Source organism: Halictus rubicundus, chromosome 3 (genome assembly GCF_050948215.1).
Source record: "Halictus rubicundus isolate RS-2024b chromosome 3, iyHalRubi1_principal, whole genome shotgun sequence".
NCBI classification, from domain to species: domain Eukaryota; kingdom Metazoa; phylum Arthropoda; class Insecta; order Hymenoptera; family Halictidae; genus Halictus; species Halictus rubicundus.
This window is the reverse complement of record NC_135151.1, coordinates 3,493,669-3,518,553: the sequence shown is the minus strand read 5'-3', so window position 1 is coordinate 3,518,553 and position 24,885 is coordinate 3,493,669. Positions and strand designations below refer to the sequence as shown.

Below are 24,885 nucleotides of genomic sequence, written 5' to 3'. Positions count from 1 at the left end.
TCGTCTCCTGAAAGCAAAACGAAATCCGTATGATACAGAAAATCTGAGCGAGATCTTTCAGTAATTTAGACCAAACGAACGATTACTCGATTTGATAAGTATAAACGAATGCTCCGTTCGCCGAATGTTCAGCTCAATACACGTGATTTTGACATACGGCGATACGATGAATAATATAATTCTATTACAGTGATTTCTCTATATATGTCGCCAAGGCCTGGATGATAAACGTCGCGGAATTATCCCCACTACCGCGGGGTATACCCCAAGAGGCCACAGCTTGGGTATGTCTCCTGGACGATACAAGACACTGGTAAAACCCGTGTCGTTGACATATATCGAGAATTCACCGTGTATTAATTCACTCGCTCGCGATCTTCATTTAAACGAGCACGAATTTGTTGCGATTTGTTAAGCGCATCGTCACAAATTGCTTTCGGTGTTCGAGTATGGTTCGTGCAGCTATGTTCGAGAATAGTTTCTCGCCAGGAACCGGTGAATGGAAGTCAACGGTCGTTTTACAGCGAGACAACGCAGGATTGTCTCGGTTTCCTTGCATTTCGAATCGAGTGGTTGTCGAATCGTTTCTCCGTTCACGATCGATCCTCGTGATCGTCAAGCCGGTAGAAATTTGTCCGACGATCGAGTCGGATCGATCGGTCCGCCGTTATCTTCGATCTAAGCTCACTCGGTTGCAAGCGGCACGGAGACAGCTCGACAAGGATACCTGGCGACGACGACAGACAGGTATCGATTTTACATCGGTACGACCCACCAATACGTCCCTCGAAAATTCTCCTCGACTGCGACACATACTGACAGTCAAAATTGGCAATTGATTAGCTGATAAGTATTTTTACCCGTTCACTGTGTCGCCACGTGTGCGATACACATCGATAACTAACAATAAATTACCCTCCGTGTAACATTTCAGCGTATTATTATTGTACAGAGCTCCCGAAACGTGGTACAAGGGCTGCGACATACAGTGAATTCGCGATACATGTCAATAACACGGGTCTTGTCGGCGTCGTGTATCGTGTAGGACACATAACTCGAGCCGTGGCGTCCGAGGTCTCTCATGTAGCCTCTCGTATACCTCGCAGTAGTGCGGATAAGTCCGCGACGTTTATCATCCAGGCCTCGGCGTCATATATAGAGAAATCACTGTATTTCGAACAATCAACGCGTTGGGAACCGAATCGTCGTTTACTATGTTTGAACAACTCGCTCTTAATTAAAGCGCGGGCAATCCCGGACGAAGCTAATTATTACGTGGAATCTTTAATGAATCCGTTACCTGGGTCTAGCGAACCAGAGGCTCGTGTCAATCTTTTCTCATTTGATTAGCCGAAGACTGTTAGAGTTAATCGTGATCATGGGCCCAGTGCAAACTGCATCACGGCTGCGTTTATTGCCGGATAAAATTCGCTTTGTTATTAGGCGATGGATATTCATGCGATTTCTAGATTCGGACGAACTTCCGATCGGTGTAAATGGGGAACTCATTCAAAATCGTTACAAAAATCGCGAGGAACGGAAATTCGATACTGTAGGGAACAACTGTGAGCGTAGTAACATCCGTGATTCAGTTACCAACGGATTGTAACTTTGTGAATAGTACGCCGCTTGCGTAATTAACCGGTTAACATGCTCGGTGTGCTCACTCGGAAGCTTCATACAGGAAAGCATAAATTCGCATGAACGGAGAACAAAAGCAGAACTAACATTTCCCGAAACTGCGCAGTAATTCTAACTACTCGAACAAACTACATTTTTAGAGCTCGCACATTGCTTTTACTGCGCGACCATGTTATCATTAAATGCGGCTGATGTAAGTAAAAAATCGCTAGACTGCTTGTTAAAATTATTAACCCCTTGCGCTACTATTTACTTTGTGATTATAACGATTAGAAATTCTTCATCGTTGAGAATTTCATAGAAAAAAAAAGATTGTCTATATTTATTGTATACCCATGTTTTTCTCCAAAGGATAATATATTAACTACAACAAAATAGAATTTTATTTCGGCTTAAAGGAAATTAATAGCGTACATATTTATTAAACTCTGTTCAGAATCTTCGTCACCAGTCTGACTCGATATTGTAGGGCAAGGGGTTAAGAGAAAATCCTGTGTCTCGCAATTAACGCAGACAATTTTTATTTTGCATAAAAATCCGCAGTCTATCGACTACAAATTTTAAGATTATTTATTGATATCACCACGTTGGAAAGACGATGTCAGGCAAATTGCAATCAATCTAAACTTTTCATCCCAGCTCTCCAGTCTCGTTGCATCACCCCGAATTTGCACGCTCGTTGTTAACGCGTGAAATAATGAGGAACATTTGATCAGCACTGACAAAAAAAAAAAGGACTGAAAGAACGGCAACGACTTCCGACACGAGTCACAATTTCGTAAATCACGAAACGAGCAATCTGGGATCGTTCGAGTTCGGTAATTGTCGAGCGCCGGCACGGAACGCGGCCATAAAATTTCGAGCACGCGAAAACAGCGAAAGAATCGACTCGGTGTGCGAATCGTCAACGAAAACAGGTCGGCCGAGGAGAGGATCGCTCGATGGCACGCGCTCGTTGCGCAACCGTGTCATAATATCCCGTCCTCGAGGATCGAGGTCGATATTGATGCGCGCCGCGAGCGCTCCAACCGCGAATTTCCCTTTCGCAAAGCGCAACATCGAGCTGTCCATCGCAGTCCGCAAGTTTTACAAAGTGCCCGAGTTGTTCGAAATATCAATCACTTAACCCACGATCCAATTTGATTTTTGCTCATTTCAAATCGCGTCGATCTTTTCTTTAATTAAACTAGGCAGGTTCGGACTATAGCCAGATATTTCTTCATTCAAGAATTATCTTCGACGCGACAGCAACGAAGCTACAAAATTAAAAATGGTTTAGAATAAAAGAGAGCAAGAAGCAAAATGCTCGGTAGCAGCTCTTAACAATTTAACTACCGGCTTTGCGATGATTTTGTTCCATCAAGAAGGGAATTATTTTCTGTTCACCGATTATCTCTTGTCCTCGTGGTTGACGTAACTGTTGGAACTATTGAAGAACCGATCGAGGAACTAATAAATTAGCTACGGAAAGCCGATTTGTAGAAGAGTATTGCTGATAATCGCCGGTAGGTAATGTGTTTTAAGTACTGGCATGGCAATCTTTAGTGGCCCCTAAGTGTCGCCATTCGAGTACAAAGTAAGTACATACATAATAAGTAAACTGCGGATTTTATGCAGTTATGGCAGAAATGGGTGGGTGCCATTTCCAACAATAAAAAGATCACAAGAATTTAAGATTGCCAGTGCATTTCTTACAAGTTAATAAAACTATTAAAGAGAGGAATAATTAAATTCCTACTTGGCTCCTATGTCTTGCAATTAATGCAAACAAGTTTTATTTTGCATATGAAAAATAATGTTGAGGCACGTGAAACCATTTTTCGCCTATTTTTATCGGTAACGTGGTCGCTCTACCTTATCGCGAATCTACTTAGTCCTGGCTCTAAAAAATTAGTGTCGCCACGACTCGCACGATCATCGCCAGTCTTCCACGAAGGGGTTACGCGATAGTAATTCGTTGGTTCCTCGACTTCTATCGCGATAGTGAAATATCATCGCTTACGAGGAATCTGCATACCGGTGCAGCCTTGTTATCCGCGTTGTTTGTGTTTTTCGAGGAAGACTCGTTCAGACACCAGCGAATTCGCGTCGCGACCATAAGGGACCATTGATTCCGAATAAGAATACACGGCAGGTAACTGGATAAGAAGGCACTCTGGCAATCTGGCCGCGATAGAACGAAACTCGCGTGCGTTATTCACGACGACAGGAATCTCCGCGGATCGGAACGCTTCTGCGCCGCGAAGTTTCCGTGGAAATGGAATTCTTTATCGCTTGCCGTTTCCGCCGCGCCCAATCTCGTCTGGGAATTCGTGCATGAACGAAAGGGATCATCTCCGAGACCGAGAATATCGTTTACTCGCGTCTCCCCATCACGACGGATGCCCAACCCGCGATTGCGTCGCGGATTCGATGCAATGAACGCTACCGGGTTTGCGAAAAAGGCGATTTTTCGCTAGCCGGAATTTCATTTTTACAGCGACGTTTTATGCAAGCGTGGTTACTCGACAAACCTCTAAAAATTGCAAGTTTATTGCAAGTTTGTTGATAGCATTCTCAATGCGAGTGGTTTATATATGTTGAAATAATGTAGTCACATTGTGAGTAAAACTCACATCCGGGAATGTCGGGGCGTAGACGCGGCGTCGCTTTGGCTGTTACAATGTAACAACTTATAAAAAGCCTAATGGAGTGTGCGTCATATGTCGAAATGACGATCGGAGGAAAAATGACGATCGACACGAGACTAGAGTGGGGAAGACGTTAGCTGCACGTCCACCCAAAGTTCAGTTCGATAAAAGAATCGGTTTGGGCAGGACATACCTGGTACGTGTAATAAGTTCGACACAAGAGTCGGTTTAGGCAGGACATACCTGTGTTATATATATATATATATATATATATATATATATATATAAAGTTTTTATATTAAAGAAAGTTCCTTATTCACTAACGCTGTGCTTTATGATAGGACAAACATCATTCCTATCATATCCTCGACAATATAGAAAAGAAGCATACGGCAATTCTTCTAGGTAATAATTCTAAAATAAATTTTCACCTGGTGTTACTTGCACTCATATAAATTTTACAAATCTCTACTGAGCACCAACAGTGTAATGTCTACAATTGAGGTCGATTTTTTGGTAAAATTCTGCTCTTTCTTTTTTCTTTCTACTTTCCTATATTGTCAAATCTTCAATTTGTCACATTCTATTGTCAAACCAAGGTCTTCTACTCTTAGAATAATTCGTGGTCACCATCGAGGAGAAAAATTCGTTTCGCGTTCGTTGAACGTCCACGGGGGCCCGAATAACGACGTGGGAGAGATAACCTATCGGATAGGCCCTTGACACCGCTCCTCCGCGACGCTGGGGCCATTCCCTCGCGAAAATGTCCCCATGGTAACGCCAGGGGCGGAAGGAAAATCTCGCGGGCGTAAGTGCTCTTAACGCAGCCGCCGCGCGTCGTTTCTGCGCGACTTTACGGCCGGATCTCTGTCCCGGATGGAAAGTGCCCGATAGAAATCCTCTCGCGAGTCGCGTCGGAATCCCGAAACGCTCGAACCAAGTCCCTCGCAAAGCTAATGGCCACCGGTGCCCTTGGCTTCGAATAATACTGAAACAAAACGAACGGGCAGAATCCCACGTTTAAATCACAAAACCACCCTTGACCCGTCGGGGACGATGCCTGGACGTTGTGTTGATTCCTCGACGCTTCCAACATTGATCTTGAAGCTAAAAAACCATGTACAATATATAGTGTATTCGCGATAATTTATACCAGCGTCTTTTTCGCAAAGGGTAAACATTAGAAGAAAACCGAAGAGGAGGTAGTTATCGTATATTTTACTCGCTACATACTATTTTTCTAGAAACGAAGGTGACCTTCATTTTTTTAAATGGAATGCCACATATTTGTTTACGTCAAACGAAAACGGACATTGAGACGAGTTCAACCATGTAGTATACTATGGTCTTCAGGGTCATACAAGGACAGAAATAAGAGAAGTAGATTTAACATTTCGTAGTATTGTATTTACTAGTATGTTGTAGTGATAAGACTACATCTCGTGTTCAATGTGACTTCCATTTGCAAGAACTATGTTCCTGGTTGTTCCAATGTTGCAGTAGATATGGATGCACAGGCTTCTTTTATCTTAGTCTGCAAGTCGTCCAAATTTCTCGGTGGTATAGTGTAAACAATATCTTTAATATGTCCCGACAAAAAAAATCTAGTGGTGACAAATCGGGGGATCTAGCAGTCTATTTTATAGGTCCGTATGTTTCGATCCATTTATCGTTAAACATACTATGTAACAAACGGTTTACCGATATACAATTATGAGGAGGAGCCCCGTCTCGTTGGAAGTACATGTCTCGTACAGGAGAAAATGGCAGTGATTACCAGTAATGTTCAAATTCAGAATTTAGAAATTGTAAATACTTATTTCCATTTAGAATTCAAGTGTAAAAGTATGGACTTAGTAAAATGTTATCAATAATTCCACGCCAAGCATTTGTTCTGAATTATATTTGGAAATTCGTCTGTTTTTCAATTTCGGAGTCTCGGTTGTCCAAAAGTGAGCATTATGTCGATTACACATGATGTTATTAGCAAAACTGAATTCATCTGTCCGTAATATTTTTCTATAAAAATTGGATATTTGTTAGGAACCAATTACAAAATTCAGTATGTCGTGGAACGCAATCGTACAATTGTAGAACTTTATGTGTCGATGCAATTGAAATATCACATAGTCTGGCCACTTTTCTTATCGAAGTAGATGGATCTTCTTGAAAATGAAGAAGTATTTCCAATTGTTTGTTTTCTGAAAACAGTGATTCGACAGATCCTCTGATGTTTTGACTGTTTCATTGAAACGTTTACTAAGATGGAGAAACTGAATTTCACTAGGTTGTACTCTCTGTGGATATTTTTGTACATTAGTTTGTTTTGTCTCTTATTTTTATTACACTCGTAAAAAATACTTAACATATCCACTTTTTCCTGCTCAGAATAACGATACATAATGATAACGTTTGGTTGTTTCGCACAACTGTACTGAAACTGAAGGAATAAGCTTGTCTTTTCACAACATAAACATTCACACAGTCAGCGGGTCACATTGAACACGAGATGTAGTCTTATCACCACGATATACTAATATTAGGTCGTCCCATAAGATCGTGCCGTGGATATGTTTATATTATTCACCATTGAAAAGTATTTGAATGAAAACCTGCAGAAATTTTATAGTGACGGTATGATGTCTTTGCCAAAAAAGGTCAGAAGAGGTTGTGGAATGAAAGGGTGATTACATATTTTATTTTTAGAATTTAAATGGTACAAGAGTAAACGCCACGAACTTATGGGACGACCTAATAAATACAATACTACGAAATGTTAAATCTATTTCTTTTACTTCTGCCCTTGCATGACCCTGAAGACTACAGCATACTACATGGTTGAACTCGTCTCAATGTCCGTTTTCGTATGACGTAAACAAACATGTAGCATTCCATTAAAAAAATGAAGGTCACCTTTGTTTCTAGAAAAATATTAAAAATACAAAAAATTGAGATACACTATCAATATAGCTCGTAAAATATACTACAACTATCTCCTCTTCGGTTTTCTTCTAATGTTTACCTATTACGAAAGAAGCGCTGGTTTAACACCCTGTATACAGGATGTAAAAAAACCATTCAATATTATATTATATTATATTATATTATATATTATATATTATACATTATATGGTATGTAGGATACATTGTACTGAGTAAAAAAGCTTTCGTAAACGTAGGTCGAAAGGTCAACCGTTTCTGAGATATAAACATTTTTGCTTGCTAACTTCATGATTCATTTACTACTGGCTTTTTAATTTTTGCAGAAGATTTTCCACGTGTCTTCCTTCCTTCGATAAATAACTGACTGATTCCGGATGAAATCTACTGTCGGCACTTGAATAAGAACATTCAGAACGCGGTTTGTAAACACTGAAGTAAACATCGCATGCGATGGAAGCAAGTAAGTCAATCATGATGCTAGCAAAGAAAAATGTTTATATCTCAGAAACGGTTGACCTATCGACCTATGTTTACTAAAGCTTTTTTACTCGGTACAGCGTATCCTATATACCATATAAATATTGAATGGTTCTGTTTTTGAACACCCTGTATATAAAAGGGGGGAACGTTTTTCCACGAAGTCAGATGAAGCAGGCAGCAGGGTCTGGCGGAATTTTCCTCGCGGAAGCGGAGCACCGTCGAGAATGAGAAACAGAAAAGCGGCGTACAGCGAAGCGTGCAGAGCAGAGCTCGCAACGCACTCTTGCTTTCGAGACCGTTGGTTTCCGGCGTGGATCGGAGCAACGGAGAGGAAAGGTTTCCGAAGAGCGCCGAGGGCCATCCTGCGCTCATTTTCATCGCGGAACTTCAACTTCGCTCGACGAGTTCTCCGCGGCTCTGCACATACGCGCGCGTGCATCCTCTCCTCTTCTCCGGGCAGAGGAAGATCCGTGAAGAGCCACGGGTTGAAGAAGCACCGAGGAAACACGCTTCTCTCCGCCTCGTGCACGAACCCCGTTACTTCGCCGAGCGCCACTAAAACACCGACAGCAAATTGTTACTATCGTTGTCGTTGTTATTGCGGTCCGCGATACCACCGACGCCGTTGCGCCGCGAATAACAATGCGCGAGCGCATGGTAATCGCTGCAACGTCTTCTAACTACTTTCATTGTAAATCACCGTACGGTTCACAGAGGTGTTCGTCTGCGCGCCAGTTTATCTCGTTAACGAAGTCCTTGTCGGTATTCCCGGGTAGATTTTAGCTGCGCTCTGTTGCAAACAACGTAGACTTCTTATATTCTTTTCTGCGAACAAATTAAGAGACAGAACTAAATGTAGAAGCTCCTTATTTGAGGATCAATCAGGTTTCAACGCCGTATCGACCGAACACTAACAGTCCGTGTTGCCTTATAAAAATGAAATGACTGAATTCATTCCCTAATTTATTTTTATACATTTCTCTATATACGTCGCCAAGGCGTGGGTGATAAACGTCGCAGAATTATCCCCACTACCGCGGGGTATATGCGAGACCTCGAACGCCGAGGAGTGTAAACATAATACGGCCCGAGTTATGTCTCCTAGACGCTGACCCATGTTGTTCACATATATCGAGAATTCACTGTATACCTTGATGGTGAATCGATATTTCCTTTTTCGAAGATGATTTCACGGAATTTTCACAGACCTCGAGTTTGAACGAAAATAGACCAACCGTAAGCTGTCGGGACAGTGTGAATTTTGATCCCGGAGAATTGTGGGTCGCGGAAGTCATCGCACATGATCCGAGCACCGTGTTCTCCGTCGTAATCCGTTTACGGATCGGCGATAAGCTGATTAGCAGCCTTGCGTGCAAACGACCGGCGACTCTTCGAGAATGGGCGGTCGTCCGGTCGATCGTGGTCTGCCGCCGGTTAGCGTAAACACACCTGTACACCTGGAGCCCCGGCGAAGTGCAAAGTTCAACCGTGGACCTTGTCAAATATAAAGTTACCGGTCCCGGGAGCGTTCGCGAGTTACGAAGCCCCGGCGACCAAGTTTACCCTCGACTTCAAAATCGAAGTTGCCCGGCGCGGGCGAGAACGTGCCCGCAAACCCACCAAGCGCAAGCGGTTCGCTATCGATCACTCGTTTCGTCTGCTCTTGTTCTCGAACATTGACTTCGATAACCGGACTCGAAATCAATGTTTAATCTGCGGATTTTATGCGTTTGTGGCAACAACGACTTGGCGCGAATTGAAACAGTAGAACCATTGAAGGAATTTTCGAATGTCAACACAGTGAATTCTCGATGTACAGGGTGAGTCACCAAACGTTAGCACCCCAAATATCTTTGTTGTTTCTAAAGATACGTAAAATATGGTAAGGACAAAGTTGAATGGTACAATGGGGCTGACACGATGCAAAAAAAATTTTGTTTTTATGTCATTTTTTTGGAGATATCAAGGTCACCTTGACTTTTTTAAATGGAACCACCCTTTTTTTAAACACCTACAATGATAGTCCCTTTCATTAGGAATTCAATGACTGTAAGTAGTCCAAGGTCACTCAAGGTCAAGGACAGAAAAAACGTATAAAACTAAAATATGGAAGCAGAATACGTTTATCACGGTTGAGACTTGTAGGAAATAGTAAACATACTATGGTCGTAGTTAAAGTAAACATACGATGGTCCTTCAATGTTATTCAGCATTCTTATTTACTATCAGTATGTTTCCAAACGCGATTCCGCTATGTTATATTCGATGACTGAAAAGTGTGATATGATCACGATTTACTGTGAATGTAGAAAAAATGCAGTGCAGGCCCGACTACTTTATGAAGAAAGGTACCCCGAGCGAAACACTCCTTCTAGACATACTTTCACTAATACGTACAGGTTGTTTCGAAGCACTGGAAGTGTACATGCAAGACAGTACAAACGGAAGAATCCCACGACTAATAAAGACAATGAAATTAATATTTTAGCAGCTATAGCTGTCAATCCTCACGCGAGTACGAGAAAAATTGCCCGGGAAGGCATAAGTCAAAGTAGCGTAATACGAATTCTGGCCCGACATAAATTTCATCCGTTCCACATATCGCTCCATCAAGAATTGCACGGGAATGATTTTCAAAATAGAATTAACTTTTGTCAATGGGGATTGCTTCAAAATCATTCATTTTTTTCTAATGTCTTGTTTACGGACGAAGCAACATTTACTAATCATGGCTCAATTAATCTACGGAACGCCCATTATTGGTCTGTGGATAATCCGCACTGGCTGCGTGAAATTGATCATCAAAGACAATGGCGCGTAAACGTGTGGTGTGGTATTTTGAACGACAAAGTAATTGGACCATATTTCGTTAACGGAATGATGACGGGACAGAAATACGCTCAATTTTTGCAAGAAGATCTGCCAATTTTGTTAGAAGATGTCCCTTTACAAAATCGCTACGATATGTGGTACCAACATGGCGGTTATCCTGCTCATTATGCACGAGTAGCAAGAGAAATGTTGGATTCTCGATATCCAAACCGATGGATTGGACGAGGCGGAACAGTTTCGTGGCTGCGGTACTGGGGATAATTCAGCGTCATTTATTTATTTTTCCAGGCCTTGGCTACATATACAGGGTGTCCTGGGTTTTAATGGACAAACTTGGGGAGCATATCCTACAAGAGGAAATGAGAAAGAAATGTTATTCGAAGTTTGCTCAGAAACGCTTTATTACAAAGTTATAAGCAAATAAAGATAAAATTGATGACGGCGGATTCTTCGTGTGAAGAATTAAAGGATTAATATCTCCGTTGCTGAAATGCAACAAAATAAGGAAGAGATTTATTCTGGAATAAGCTCCGTAAAAAATCGATGTCAAGCTGATCGATGTTTGCGCCCAAAGACGACATTTTGAAATAATCCAACAAACACGTTCGACCTTTCAATGTTCAGTAAAGTAAAATCCACCGCCATCAATTCTAACTTTATTTGTTTATAACTTTGTAATAAACCGTTTCTGAGCAAACTTCAGATAACATTTTCTTCTTATTTCCACTTGTAGGATATGCTCCCCAAATTTGTCCATTAAAACCCGGGACACCCTGTATACAGAAATCACTGTATATTGTCTTCAGCATATTAACACTAGTTTGATGGGACGGGTTCTGGTATTTTCAAATTAGGATAATTAAATTAAATTTAATTTAATTTAGGACTGTGAAGATGCATACATGTGGAATTGTTCAACTTATTTCTTTGGCTATATATAGTATAAAAAGAATGACTACTTATTTTTATAGTGCTCCGTAAACCTGGTGTTAAAAAAGGAAAGGAAGAGGTCTATATGGTTAATGTTTCTCGTAATTGATTTGTTGTAATTTCGTCGAATATTTACGATTCGTTAAGACACAACGCTAAGCTAATGATTTCTTTCCGTGACGCAAAAATCCCGTAATTTGCATTACGCTCGCCAGCTTTCTAACTGGAATATCGAGTTGCGAATTTCTCTGGTTACTTAAAAGCCTGAACGGATTTTCATTAACGATACTGTCTGTTCTCGTGCGGAACGCGATCGACCACCTCATTTTTCACCGAACAGTTGTTTCTTGACGCTGGATCGTGAAAAAAGATAATATCGTAATCGGCAGACAGTAAATCTTACGCGTAAGAATCTTTATTACGATCTCCGTTTTATTTTGTTTATTATTGGCGATGATAATCTCTATTATATTTTTAGTGGGTGCTATTTAGCCTTTATTAACCACTACACTTTCGATTTTTATGCAGGTATATCTTTAAGCAGCAACACTTTCGATCTTTACGCACGAGAATTTCTACCTGTAATCTTTATTGTAGTTTTATTACTGTCTAGCTTTTACTGACCAATATACGGTGGTTCTTTATTGTAATCGAGAAGGTGTGAATGTTATTACAGTTCAATCTCAAATCTATGGACTCTTGATCATCCTAAGCATGAAATCACAAGAGAACGTTTAGTTCGAGAAAAAGAGACATTCCTACCATTATTGACTCCTTATTTTTTTACCGAAATAATTACAGGAGATCAGAATCTACAAATCATAAAATATAATTTAAAAAATCACAAGAAAATGTTTAGTTCAAGAAAAAGATCACAGACATTCCCACTTTATCGACTCCTTATTTTTTTACCAAAATAATGGCAGGAGATCAGAATCGACAAATCGTAAAATAAAATTAAAAAACTGAATTATTTATTAAAAATAATTATAATAATAAAATGTCAGCCAAGACATTTGCAATTCAGTCGATAGACTTTTTTCTAACATGCATAGGATCGCGAAATATATCAGAAACAATCTTATTATCAGCTGTTCTGTAGTTGAAGAAACAAGTCGCTTCCTTCTGCTTCTTTTTTTTCGAAAAATTATTTCGGAAAATGGCAACGTGCCAAGACATTTGCAGTCGCGATAAAATGTCACAGTCCTGGTATGATAAAAATGCCGGAAAAGATAATAAAAATGACAAACGCGTGGAAGAAGGAAGCGATCGCGGTGTGCCGGCTAGATCGAGGAGGCGATCTAGAGGTAAGGCGATCGTTGGGCCGATCGAGCGCGTTTTTGCTAACGGATCGATTCAGAGTCGCCGAGGCCAGGAAGTTTCATTGTCAGCGTGGGGTAACGGTGAATTAGCGGTTAAAAGAGTGCCTTGTTTCGTTGCAGATGCTGCGCTCGCCGCACCGTCCCCGTCTGTATTTGGCCGGCGAGATTGCGCTCCGATTATGGTGAGTAAATTCTCTCTCTTTCTCTCCCTTTCTCTCTCTCTCTCTCTCTCTCTCTCTCTCTCTCTTTCTCTGTCTTTCTCCTTTCTCTCCGCTATCAATTATTTACGACGCAGCGGCGAACCGTTGTTCCCCGGTTTGATTTATGGCGAGTCGCTCTCGCCCGATCGCCGTTCTTTCGATCCACGGCCGCTGAAAAAACCCGATCGAATTTTCGTTCCCGTTCCAACGATCCCCGATCTCTCCCACAGTACCCCCCTTTGCGTTTCCGAAATCGACTGTACTCCCAAATAGATTGCACGCGCCATAATTGCGCATCGACCCCGGTACACCCACGTGTAACGCGACGAGATCGAAAAATTGAAAAAACTGAATACAGTATCTGCTTAGCTTCTGTGGGAGTAAATATACAGTCTTCTTAAACCATTAGGTATCAAATTTTTATTTTTCAATTTTTTCCTCCGAGTGGTTACTATTTACAGTGAATTCTCGTTACGAGGCAGTTGTGCCGTTCGGGTGACTGACTCTTAGACGAAATCTGAGGTTGTCGCCGAGCGTCGCATTTGCAATACACAGGCCACGCTGGAAACCTAAGAGGCACATCCGTCTATAAGCCATAAGCCTATGACTACTAACCGATAGTGACAAGAAGACTGAGAAAATGTCTTTCTCCGATACAATGTTGCACGAGAGACGGCTCTCGAGCTTCGGTCCTTCACCGCGGTGGTGTGGGTAGTTCCACTGACTCCAAATTGTAAGGTTGCCACTGACTCGTAATGAGAATTCACTGTATATACTTAATTATATCGATAGAAAAAACTATTGAGACGTATTGAGTTCTTCTTGTGCCACTGCTTAGTGCAATTCCCGTGCTTGATCCCAAACGGGAAGGTGATGTCAAATGATTTTCGTGATGGTGCAGAGCAAGAATGGACCAATCCACCCCATAGATTCCCGCAGGAAACACTTGCAGGTCTCCAGTAATGGTCAATCCAGGATCCAGAAACGATCCCAGCGACAACGTAGCGTAATGATTCGCAAGTTTCGAAAAAGTCAGAGCAGAGAAATCGCTTGGGACCCGCCTGATCGAGGACTCATGGGATCCGGGAGGGTTCTCGAGCGAGTCAGTTAGCCCTGGCAAGCGTAAAGCTCGGGAAGAAATCTTTTTCATCTCGAGACAATAGCCGGCTGCTCGAACGAAAACGCTAAAAGCCTGCCGCGTTGCTTAGCGACCCGGAACCGCGCTAAAACGAATCATCTCGCAACGCTGTTTCCAGTTAACCTTTCCATTCTTCATCCCCCGAGTCTGCCTCTCGCTTCCCAGCATCCCTTGCACCCTTTCCCTTCGGTTCTCATCTGGCCGAGGCCCTCGCCAGCCGACAAATGGCCGAGAGAACGATCAACGGGCAAGAAAAGAATCTCGGATTCGTTTTCGAAGTTTCCGCGAATCGGATGTTCGAGAAGATCGGTCGGTTTGAGCCTCGTGGTGATGCACAGCTCGGACGCTCGCCTGTCTCCGGACGTATCTCGGTCTCTATACGTTATGGAACGTCCACACCCATCGCGGCCTCCACGGCGTGCTTTATTATTCTCCGCGGCGCGTCGCTCGCGATGATATCGCAATAATTTTCTGCCGTCGGGATGTAGGTCAGCCCACCGGGGCGTTGCGGAGCAGATGAACTTTGAATCGCGTGTTTGTTTTATCCGAGCGATAATGGATTCCCGTTTACCCCGGACACCCTGCACCCACGGCCTGGTGCGCTCACGATTCCAGAACGACTTCATCGAACCAACCCCCTTCGCAGTTCCGAGCCACGTGTCTCGTCGAAACTGCAACAGTTGTGGTATTCTTCCGGCACTTCGCGATCAATTGTTCCCCATCAATTCTCATGATTTTTCACCTGCGTGCTCACCCGCTGGGTTGGCCTTCTGGCTGTAATAACGACAACTAAGACGGCGCACAGTATGACGAATGGCCTTTTTAGCTGGACAAAACTCGAAATCGACTATTTTTCTATATTTATCGATTAATATGTTTACAGTTGTATAAAATATAAATAATTATTAATTTTTTACGACATTTAGTTGGTTTTTGTTAATTAAACAATAAAGTTTAAGTGATTTATAATCAAATAAAAAATACAACAAAGTTAGTAATGGATCTATGTAACACAGAATGATTTAACAAGTAGTAGATATTATCAAAGAAGACGTCATTTTGAATTAGGGACGAAAACAATGTAATTTTGGAAAAATTATAATACATGTTACTTTTTGGAGATTCAGATATATTCTAACGGGAAAGAATTATTCTTTGGTTTAGTATAAGGTTTCACTTTGTAAATAACAACTCTGTTTCATATTATTGTTTACTATTTTAATAAAAATATAATAACATGAAAATATAAATAAAACAAAAGAAATAACAGAGATCAAAATCAGTCTTCAGTAGGAACATTCGGTTGCTAAAAACTAATAACTTATAAACAAATGTAAATAGAATATATCTAAACGTATTTGTGTTACGACAAACGTTTGGGTTTACGACTGAAGTTTAGACGAAAACTCGGGGATCTTATCATTGTTTATTCCTTCAATATACAATGAATGAGACTAAACAAACCGTTAACAATAAGCGTTCGAAACGCCCGGCCCGAGCTATGATTGTCACGAGCGTGTACGTAAAACGACGTAACTTCATTGTAAAAATTAGTATAGTTGCGCAACGTTGCGCAAGCCAGTTTTGGTACTAAAATAAAGTAGAGAATCTCTACTTTATTTATATGTAAAAATCATCGCGTGGGGCGACGTGGGGCATATACTAATTCATTAACGAAGAGTAGTAACATGGGCGTTTCTGTGGAAAAATAAGTACCGTCTTTGACACTTAATTTACAAAAATAGAGGAATGTTATCGATAATTTGGAATTACTAAAGTGAAAATACATATTTTGAGATGTTATATCCATCGTATATAGGAAATTTAAACACTCCTTAGTACATTTTAACATATTTCTAGCGCGTATGGAAATGTGCCCATTCATTTATAGGTTAGGTGTTCGTTTTTTAGGTGAAGTTTACACGCTCTGTAAACATACAACAAAAGAATTTTAAGTTTTAATATTCAAGGGTTTTAATACATGGTTATTTTAAATTATATTAGCACAGTTAGTTTTTGTTGATTTGAAAGTTACTTTTGTCCAGCTAAAAAGGCCATTCGTCACACTGTGCGGCGGATCTTTAACCAAATGTTCTAGACTTCGATGTAGCGTATGGTTGGTTTAGTCCATTAGTTTAGTCATTCAGGTTTAGAATGACCATCAATTGACAGGAATACAGCTTATGTGAAAAGTTTTTGTATCAACTGAAACTTTATTGAATATACTGTACATCTCTGATATCAGAAACGAAAAATATTAATGGATATAGTAATTATCAGCACATATGCTAAAAGTTAGAATTGATACGACTGAGGATACCGATCTCTAAGCCGTAGCTCGTACACCTGAAGTTGTACCTGAAAATAAAATTACACAAAAATAAGTAAACATTTCGTAAGTAATTTATTCGAATGCAAATATTTTTGTCGTGTCATCGTCGCACACTCAATTACTGCAAACATCACAAATATATTTCCTTGTTTTCTTGTTAACTCCAGCCCGAAGGTCACGCTCCCACGTCTTACGTTTTAGACACTGAATCATGTTTTCTTCTTCAATTTGAGCACAAAACATTGAATGAAGCTAATACGGTTCTGTTTCCATTAGGCACTGAATCATGTTTTCTTCTTCAATTTGAGCACAAAACACTGAATGAAGCTAATACGATTCTGTTTCTACTAAACAACTATTTATATACTACAGAATCACTACGTAGTAAGGAGTGTGTCGTTATCAATAATTCACTTAGTGCATAAACTACTAAACATATACAGACAATTATAAAAAAAAAAGCAGCGGTAACCTCAGTTTTTGAGAGAATTTGTTACTGCGCCGTCGGTGACAGATACACACCACGTGAACCAATATGGTTGATTAACACTTTGACTGCCATACTAGGAACCTCAAAAATTCCATAAAGTCAAAGTAAGTTATTTGATGAAATAAAAATTGAAAATAATTGAATGTGTGATATTCAGTAGTCCTCCAACTTTCTCGCATTTTACAGATCCTAATCAAACTTGGTACGATGGATATATTAACTTAAAAATTCATTCTGAAACCTGGACAAATAATTCCGTCACCCACATATAGGTGACATGGCAGTCAAAACGTGTTAAAGTATACACATTATTGCCGCTAGAAGCACTGTTGCTGAGGCATTACGTCCAAAATTCGAAAGGTACGATTTAGACAATGGTATTTTACTTGTTTGCGAACGGACGGCAAAATAATTGATTTGTTGAACAGCTGAAAGGGATCCAGAAGGGAAAATTTGAGACAGAACATCAACTGAAGCTCCATGTCCACCTCTATGCGAAAATCTTTTATTTCGGACATCGTGAAAATGATTACGGAACATCGTGGCACAGAGTATGGTCGTAAGAATATTAGGTTGGGGAAAAAGAAATCCATCATTTTTATGTGAACTTCAAGACTTTATTTAACATGTTTCGGATTGTCCGATTTGGGTCAAATATGCACCGTTTTTTTTTTCTATAATTTGTTGCCATTTTAAAGGTAGCTTCATAATGCCTCTCTCATAGAAGTCTTGGTCCCTAATGGCGAAAAACTCTAGTAATCGATTTTCACAATCTTGTCTTGATGCCAATTTCTCCAACCAAGCTCCCGGAGTTTCTGGCGAGACATTATAGACGTGTGCGGCCTGGCGTTGTCCTGATGGAACACAACACCTCTCCCGTTGGCAAATTCTGGCCGTTTCTGGTCAATCGCTAGCTTCAAACAGGCCAGTTGTTGACAGTAGAGATCCGAATTTATTGTTTGGCCATATGGAAGCAACTCATAATAAATGATTCCTTTCCAGTCCCACCAAATACACAGCAGAACCTCCCTGGCCGTTAGTCCTGGTTTGGCCATCGTTTAAGCTGCCGCGCTTTGACCACGATCTTTGGAAAGATTTGATGCATCCACCATATAGTCCAGACCTGGTAGCAAGCAATTACCATGTTTTTCTTGCATTGCAAAACTTCCTCAGTGATAAGAAATTGGCATCAAGAGAAGATTGTGAAAATCGATTACTAGAGTTTTTCGCCAATAGGGACCAAGACTTCTATGAGAGAGGCTTTATGAAGCTACCTTTAAAATGGCAACAAACCATAGAACAAAACGGTGCATATTTGACCCAAATCGGACAATCCGAAACATGTTAAATAAAGTCTTGAAGTTCACGTAAAAGTAATGGATTTCTTTTTCCCCAACCTAATATTATAAACGTCGGAACGAGCCGAAACGGATAAGCAGAACTTTTTGACAGGGAAACGAGGAAGCGGAGTGAAAGGTGTGACGGGATCGTTAAAGCGTGCGGTACTCGTTCAAAATACGGACATCGCGAATCCGATTTGCAGAGGGAAATCCCGTCGAATATACATACGTATATACGCTCCGCTGAAACAGAGTCTTGTTAAAGCGGTGGCTGGGATAAAAGGGAGTTTCCCGAGTATAAAGATAATAATGATAATGTCGCTTTTATTTCATCCAACGGAACAAAATATGTACGCCAACAGAGAGGGAATAAACGGTTCGAGACATAATGAAACAAGAGCGGAACGAAACGCGCAACGCTCTGCCGCCGCGCTTCGAGGACGCGATAAAAAGAATCGCGAAATGAAATTCGCGATAGAACGAGCGAAAATGCGAGTAACCAGAGGGATAAGTGATTTTATTAAACTTAATCAAACATGATAACGCGGCGTCGCGACGGAACGGGTCGTTGGAATAGCGTCGCGACTAACAATCAATTTATCGCGCTCCGACGGACTGTCGAAAAGTTATGGCGTCGCTAAAAAGTTATTCCAATCTGGTCCAGTAACTTGCAAACATTCGACGAGAGATATTTAGCTGTTGCAATCCGGACCGATAACTTGCAAACTCTCGGCGAAAGAGATTCGAAATGTTCGGAAAATAATTATGACATTAAGTTTGTCTCATCGAGCGATTGCAAATTTTTCTACGAGGTATCAAACTTTTCTAATCTGGTATGATAATTTGCGAACACTCTTCCTTTATGCATTTATTTTTAGAATTTCAAACAGCGGAGACATTAAAAGTAACAATGTCAATACATTCTCGAACTTATTGTTAAATAAGAAAAGAAAGGTCTCTATGTTTCCTCCGATCGATGCAAACAATTTTTAGTTTGCAGAAAGATTCGCAGTCACAATTATTCTCAGAACACTCGAACGTCTTTGACCAAGTGTTGGCAAGTTGTTAGACCAGAAAAGTTTAACATCTTTCGCCGACTGCAAGTGATTGCCGTCGATCAGGGTAACGCATATCGGCGAACAAAAGAAATTCCACATTACGAAAAATCAGCGAATAAAAACGGAAATTTGCATGGAAACCCGTATTATAGTTACGAGATCGGGCCCGCTCGCATAAAGTGAAAGCGACGCGTGAAAACGCGCGTCGGCTCGCTAGAGCTGCTCGCTCTAGTTCGAAGACGCATGATTTTCCATCGACTTGCACGCTTGCCAAGCGGCCGGGCAAAAGTCGCCGATCAGATTGTCGTGAGACGCGTGTCCCGTTTAATCGCGCGGCGATTAAAAAATTGAACGGTCACGAGAGGGTTCGTTACGGATTTTCTAATTGCCAGTAATTGCGCCGGCTCTCCGCTGGTATACTCGGCCACGCACCTGCTCGGTAATAGATATTATTTTCTAGACTGTAACGAGCCGTGACGGCCAAGCTGGCCGTAACTGTATCGTGCGTGAAACGAGTGCATACTACGCGGCTACTACGCTCACGGTGCGTACCGGTGCAGCGTGGCCGATGCACCGAGAGATGCACCGCGCGATGGACCACTACTTTGTTTCAACAGTTTTCGAACCTTTGTGTGTGCACGCCAGAATTTATTTTACATTTTTGCGTACGAACACGCATTGTCTGCACCTTAATACGTTCGATATTGTTATTTGTTTCGGTGCTCGTTTTCATTCATGAAATGTTTCATCAAACGAAACGTACCTCCTCCGTGAAATGTTAAAACAATTTGTGGATTTTAAGCACCTGTGAAGCAAATGCTTGCAACGCAATACTCTTCGAACATTACAAGATTTCAAGAGTGCTGTTGCAAAATAAAAATTTTAAATTACAACAGACTGGAGTGAAATAGAAATTTATTTTCTTAATATGTTTAATAGGTTGAAAATGGTGTAACAGAATTTTTAAATTGTTCTAATGTTTTTACTGTTCTACAATACAACTACCCATTTTTATCGACTAATATTATACTAATTATTATCGACCGATTAAAATTATTGGAAGGAGAAATACATTTTCATTTAGCTTGTAGAACACACTTTTATTTTGCATAAAGATCCGCGGTCTAATTATCACTTTACGTAGCGAGGTGTATAAAATTAGTTTGGCTATCTTCAAGTAAATTGTGGGAACGCCGAGCCCATTTCCTATTGTGTCCCACGCTGAAGCGATCTATTTGAGAAGATCTTTTTCAATTTTCCCTCCGATATTTTCTAGAGAAATGTGTCACCAGACCGACGAACCATCGTAGGATCCCGTTTCTCCGCTTTATCGTCGCGATCGACGCCGTCTTATCGATATCTTCTGCGAGCTCGGCGATCTCCGCTGACAGTGTCGAATTTGCCAAGAGAAGACCTTTTCTTTTAGCCGCTTGAGCTTCACTAGAGACCGGTAAAAATAAGAGAGTCCGGTCAAACACAGATAAGCGTGAAGATCGACACTCGAATGAAAAACAGAAATCATTTTTATAGCCCTCACATTTTATAACGAACTACTTGTGAACAGAGAAGCATCGAGTGCTACTACAATTTTGTATGTCTAAAACTTTTGTCTTTTATTTGTCTAAACTTTCTCGGAAGGAAGCTCCTCCTGTTTTGCTCCGATCTATACATTTCGTCGATTTATTTAGGAATTTCGCATCGATTAATTAATCGAGCTCGCCTAATTTGGTGCATTTTAAAAACCTACTGAAATTCCTAAAACGCAGTCATAGAACGCTCGTCTCTAATGACGTTAAAGAAGGAAAGAAGAATTTGGCAAGGTCGCGAAAAAATGCTTGGAGGTCACGAAAAGGATTATCAGACGCGAGGATAAATCTCGAAGAGCAGCGGTCGAAGAGGACGATAGACTCGAAGACGAGGCTCGACCGTGAAATTTGTCGGGTCTGCTCGCGTCTCCATCGGGATAAATAGAGTGCACGCGGGACGAAGTGCATCTGCGCTTCGAAGTTGCTCGCTCGCGCACGCGCGCGCGCGCGCGATTGTAATCGGAATGGTTGCACCGGCTTGGCTCGGCTCCGAGTCGTTTTGTTCGGCTGTTGCGGTGGTTGTCCGCGCTCGGTTTACCGTTAGCGCACCTCGAGATACACTGCAGCCGAGTCTCGAGCCTCTAATCTTACGGCACACCGTCGTCTAATTAAAAACGGCCACGGAAAAATCTGCCTCGGCTGATTCGCCGATAGACGCCGCAGACGCCGGCGTACCGGTCCCGAACCGAGACTCGCTGCTTCGGAATCGGTATAAGAACGATGCGATCGCCGGCGACGCATAACGACGACGTGAAATGAACACACAAATCGGCCGACTTCTTCGCATTGCGAAATTGTGAGAAAAAAATCTACAAAACGAGAACACACTTCTTCACCGACGACCATTTTACAATTTTTGAAAGTCTACGGTCCATGGATGTTTAACCCCTTGCACTACTATTTATTTTGTGATTATAATGATTCGAGATTCTCCATCGTTCAGAATTTCATAGAAAAAAAAAGATATTTTACATTTATTGTATGCGTGTGTTTTTCTCTAAAGGAGATATATACAGGGTGGTTGGTAACTGGTGGTACAAGCGGAAAGGGGGTGATTCTACGCGAAAAAAGAAGTCGAACATATAGAATAAAAATTTTTCGTTTGAGGCTTTGTTTTCGAGAAAATCGAATTTAAAGATCCGTCGGGTTCGCGTGCTTTAGTTTGAGTAGGAAGTAGAATTGGTAGGTCATGGTCAGACGCAGCAGACAATTCCTATCGAATAACACGCGCATTGGCTGCATTTTCAAACTCAATGTTCTCGAAAACAAAGCCTCAAACGAAACATTTTTATTCTATATTTTCGATTTCTTTTTTCGCGTACAATCACCCCCTTTCCCACCCTGTATATCAACTATAGGTTAAGGTTAGGAAGGAAGTAGGAGGCTTTGTGAATTTGAATTGTAACCCTGAGGGGAACAAAATAAAGTACTACTACTATATCAACTATGGCAAAATAGAATTTTATTTCGGTTTAAAGGAAATTAATAACATGCACATTTATTAGACTCTGTTCAGAATCTTCAAGGGCAAGGGGTTAACCCATTTCACTGAAAGCTGTTCCAGCTCCAAAACACTATATCCCGTGGTTATGGGGATAATTCTGCGACGATTACAATCCAGGCCTCGGCGACATATATCGAGAACTCACTGTAGAACCATAAAAATCGCTGACCAGGTCTCGAGGGGAAGATCTATGGGAAATCGTGATCGGAGGAGCACGTGGAACACGGAGATCGGTTCATCATTCTCCTGCGTTCTCGGTTACTCAATATTCGCGAGCGGATACGGATAGACAGATAGACTATTCCGCTCGGCGGAATGTTAATCCGGCTAGGGTGAACAAACGACGGAATCGCGTGCGGATCAGCGATACAGCTCGTTCGTCTTGGTCGCCGGGGAAAAGTGTGCTCGAAATGGGTGGCTTAACGAAGCAAACAGTCGCGTAGACTTCATATTCTGTTCCTCCGGGTAGATTATTGCCCCGGCAAGACACAAAAGGGCCGAACCCGCGGCTCGTTTGCATTGTACCGGCCGTGTATTGTGCGCGCTCGCCTCGCCTCGCCTCGCCTCGTCTCGCCTCGTCCTGCCTCGCGATCTGCCCCACTTTCGGTCCCTCTTCTCCTCCACCGCTCGTCCTTATCGCCCGCTCCCATCGAGCTTACAAATTAATAAGGATTGTGTTTGCTCTGGGAATCACGACCTTGCCTCTCCCGTGCGTATCGGATCGCGATGCTGCGAGCTCTGCGAGGAGAGCCGTTTGCGAGCTATGTATGCGAGCCGACTGATCAATTACCCGACCCGATTCGATAGAAATCAGACTCCTCGCAACAATCTACGCTGGATGGACCACTTCGCAGATTCGGATATTTTACTTTCGAATTATTTTTGCGTCTAGATGTACCTAATTTTTTTCGGAACCTTGGCTGATCTAGGTTCCCGATCGCATTTTAAACCTTTGCACTCGAAGCAATTTTGATTCGGCCTGGAACATTTTCAGTCTACAAAAGTATGCACACGAAATTGAACCTGTTCTTTCGTAGAACACGCGGATTTTTGGCAATTTGTAGAATACGCACGAGCTTAAGAGCCAAAAAACATTATCATCGTCGCGTGAATTTAGACACGACAGCAACGAAACTACAAAATTAAACATTGTTAACACATCTTGCGCGGGAAGCGACTAAAGTCGTTTTTCACGGATTATCGATGGATTATTGTTATCGAGGGGTTTTTGTGATGTTTTTACAATAAAATCGGATAGACATGCGTGGCAAAAATACAAAACGTGCGTTGCAAGAATGAATGCAACACGGTAAGACTTTGGCGGCAAAGTGCCCGCGCAAGATGTGTTAAGAATAAAAGAGAGCAAGAAGCAAATTGCTCGGTAGCAGCTCCTAAGGGCCAAGGGTAGTTACGTGACTTTTGCAGAGCCAGCAGGTCGGTAACTGCTGTATAATTTCCGTTGACAGCCTTCAGACACAGACTTAAGATCCGTCTTGGTCTTGATCCGACGGGTCTTAAGTCTGTGACTAAACTTGTCACATTTCTGCTCTGTATTATCGATATCGTGAATTCTGACGCCAGAAACGTGCTTCAAGTTCTTGGCATTATTTCGCAGAGAATCAAGACAAAATTTACTTCAATTTGAAGCTGGAGATATTTTCTAGAGTGCACTACTCTCGATTTCATCCAGAAAACTCATCCAATGGCATAAAAATGCTTGGATTCCACGGCATGCACGTCGTCAATTTTTGGCCTACTTCTAACGCTTATATTACCAAATATCTGCATAATCTCGTCAGCTAGCGACCAGCGCGCGCTAGATTGAACATTCCTCTTTCGAATGAGCCCTTTCCCAGCGAAAAATATTCTCATATAAGGACGAAAGGTTGAGGCACGTAAAACCATTTTTCGCCCATTTTTGTCGGTAACGTGGTCACTCTACCTTATCGCGAATCTACGGAGTCTTGGCTGTTTTGAGTACTGGCATGGCAATTTTTACTAGCCCCTAAGTGTCGCCATTCGAGCACAAAGAAAGTACATACATAATAAGTAGACTGCGGATTTTATGCAGTTATAGCAAAAATGGGTGGGTGCCATTCCCAACAATAAAAAGATTACAAGAATTTATGGTTGCCAATACATTTCTTAGAACTTGATAAAACTATTAACACGTACGCGGACGCAAATGCTGTAGCATTCATTTTCATAGTGATGCAAAATGACGTGAATGCTGTAGCATTCAAATTTTAAAGCCAATTTTTATTCATTTAATTTTATACAACCTTAAGTTTTTGTAATTAATATACATTTCATTTGTCATTACTAATGACAGTTAACTTATTATTATTGTATATTTCTAATCAGATTTCGGATAGTACAACTAGTTTCAAGAGAAATTGCCTGTCTACTTTTGCAGCTCACTGAAATTTTTACTGTCCGCGAACGTGTTAAAGAGAGGA

At 41.4% G+C, this 24,885-nt stretch overlaps 1 protein-coding gene across 6 annotated transcripts in view; it reads left to right on the top strand.

Annotated features, from left to right (window-relative positions):
• Positions 1–24,885, top strand: part of Prosap (SH3 and multiple ankyrin repeat domains prosap) — a 353,559-nt gene that overhangs the window by 130,241 nt on the left and 198,433 nt on the right. For all 6 annotated transcript variants that reach the window (XM_076784865.1, XM_076784861.1, XM_076784864.1 and 3 more), the window contains exon 2: positions 12,899–12,960. The gene's annotated coding sequence lies outside the window, so the exon portion shown is untranslated. The remainder of the gene's footprint in view (positions 1–12,898; positions 12,961–24,885) is intronic.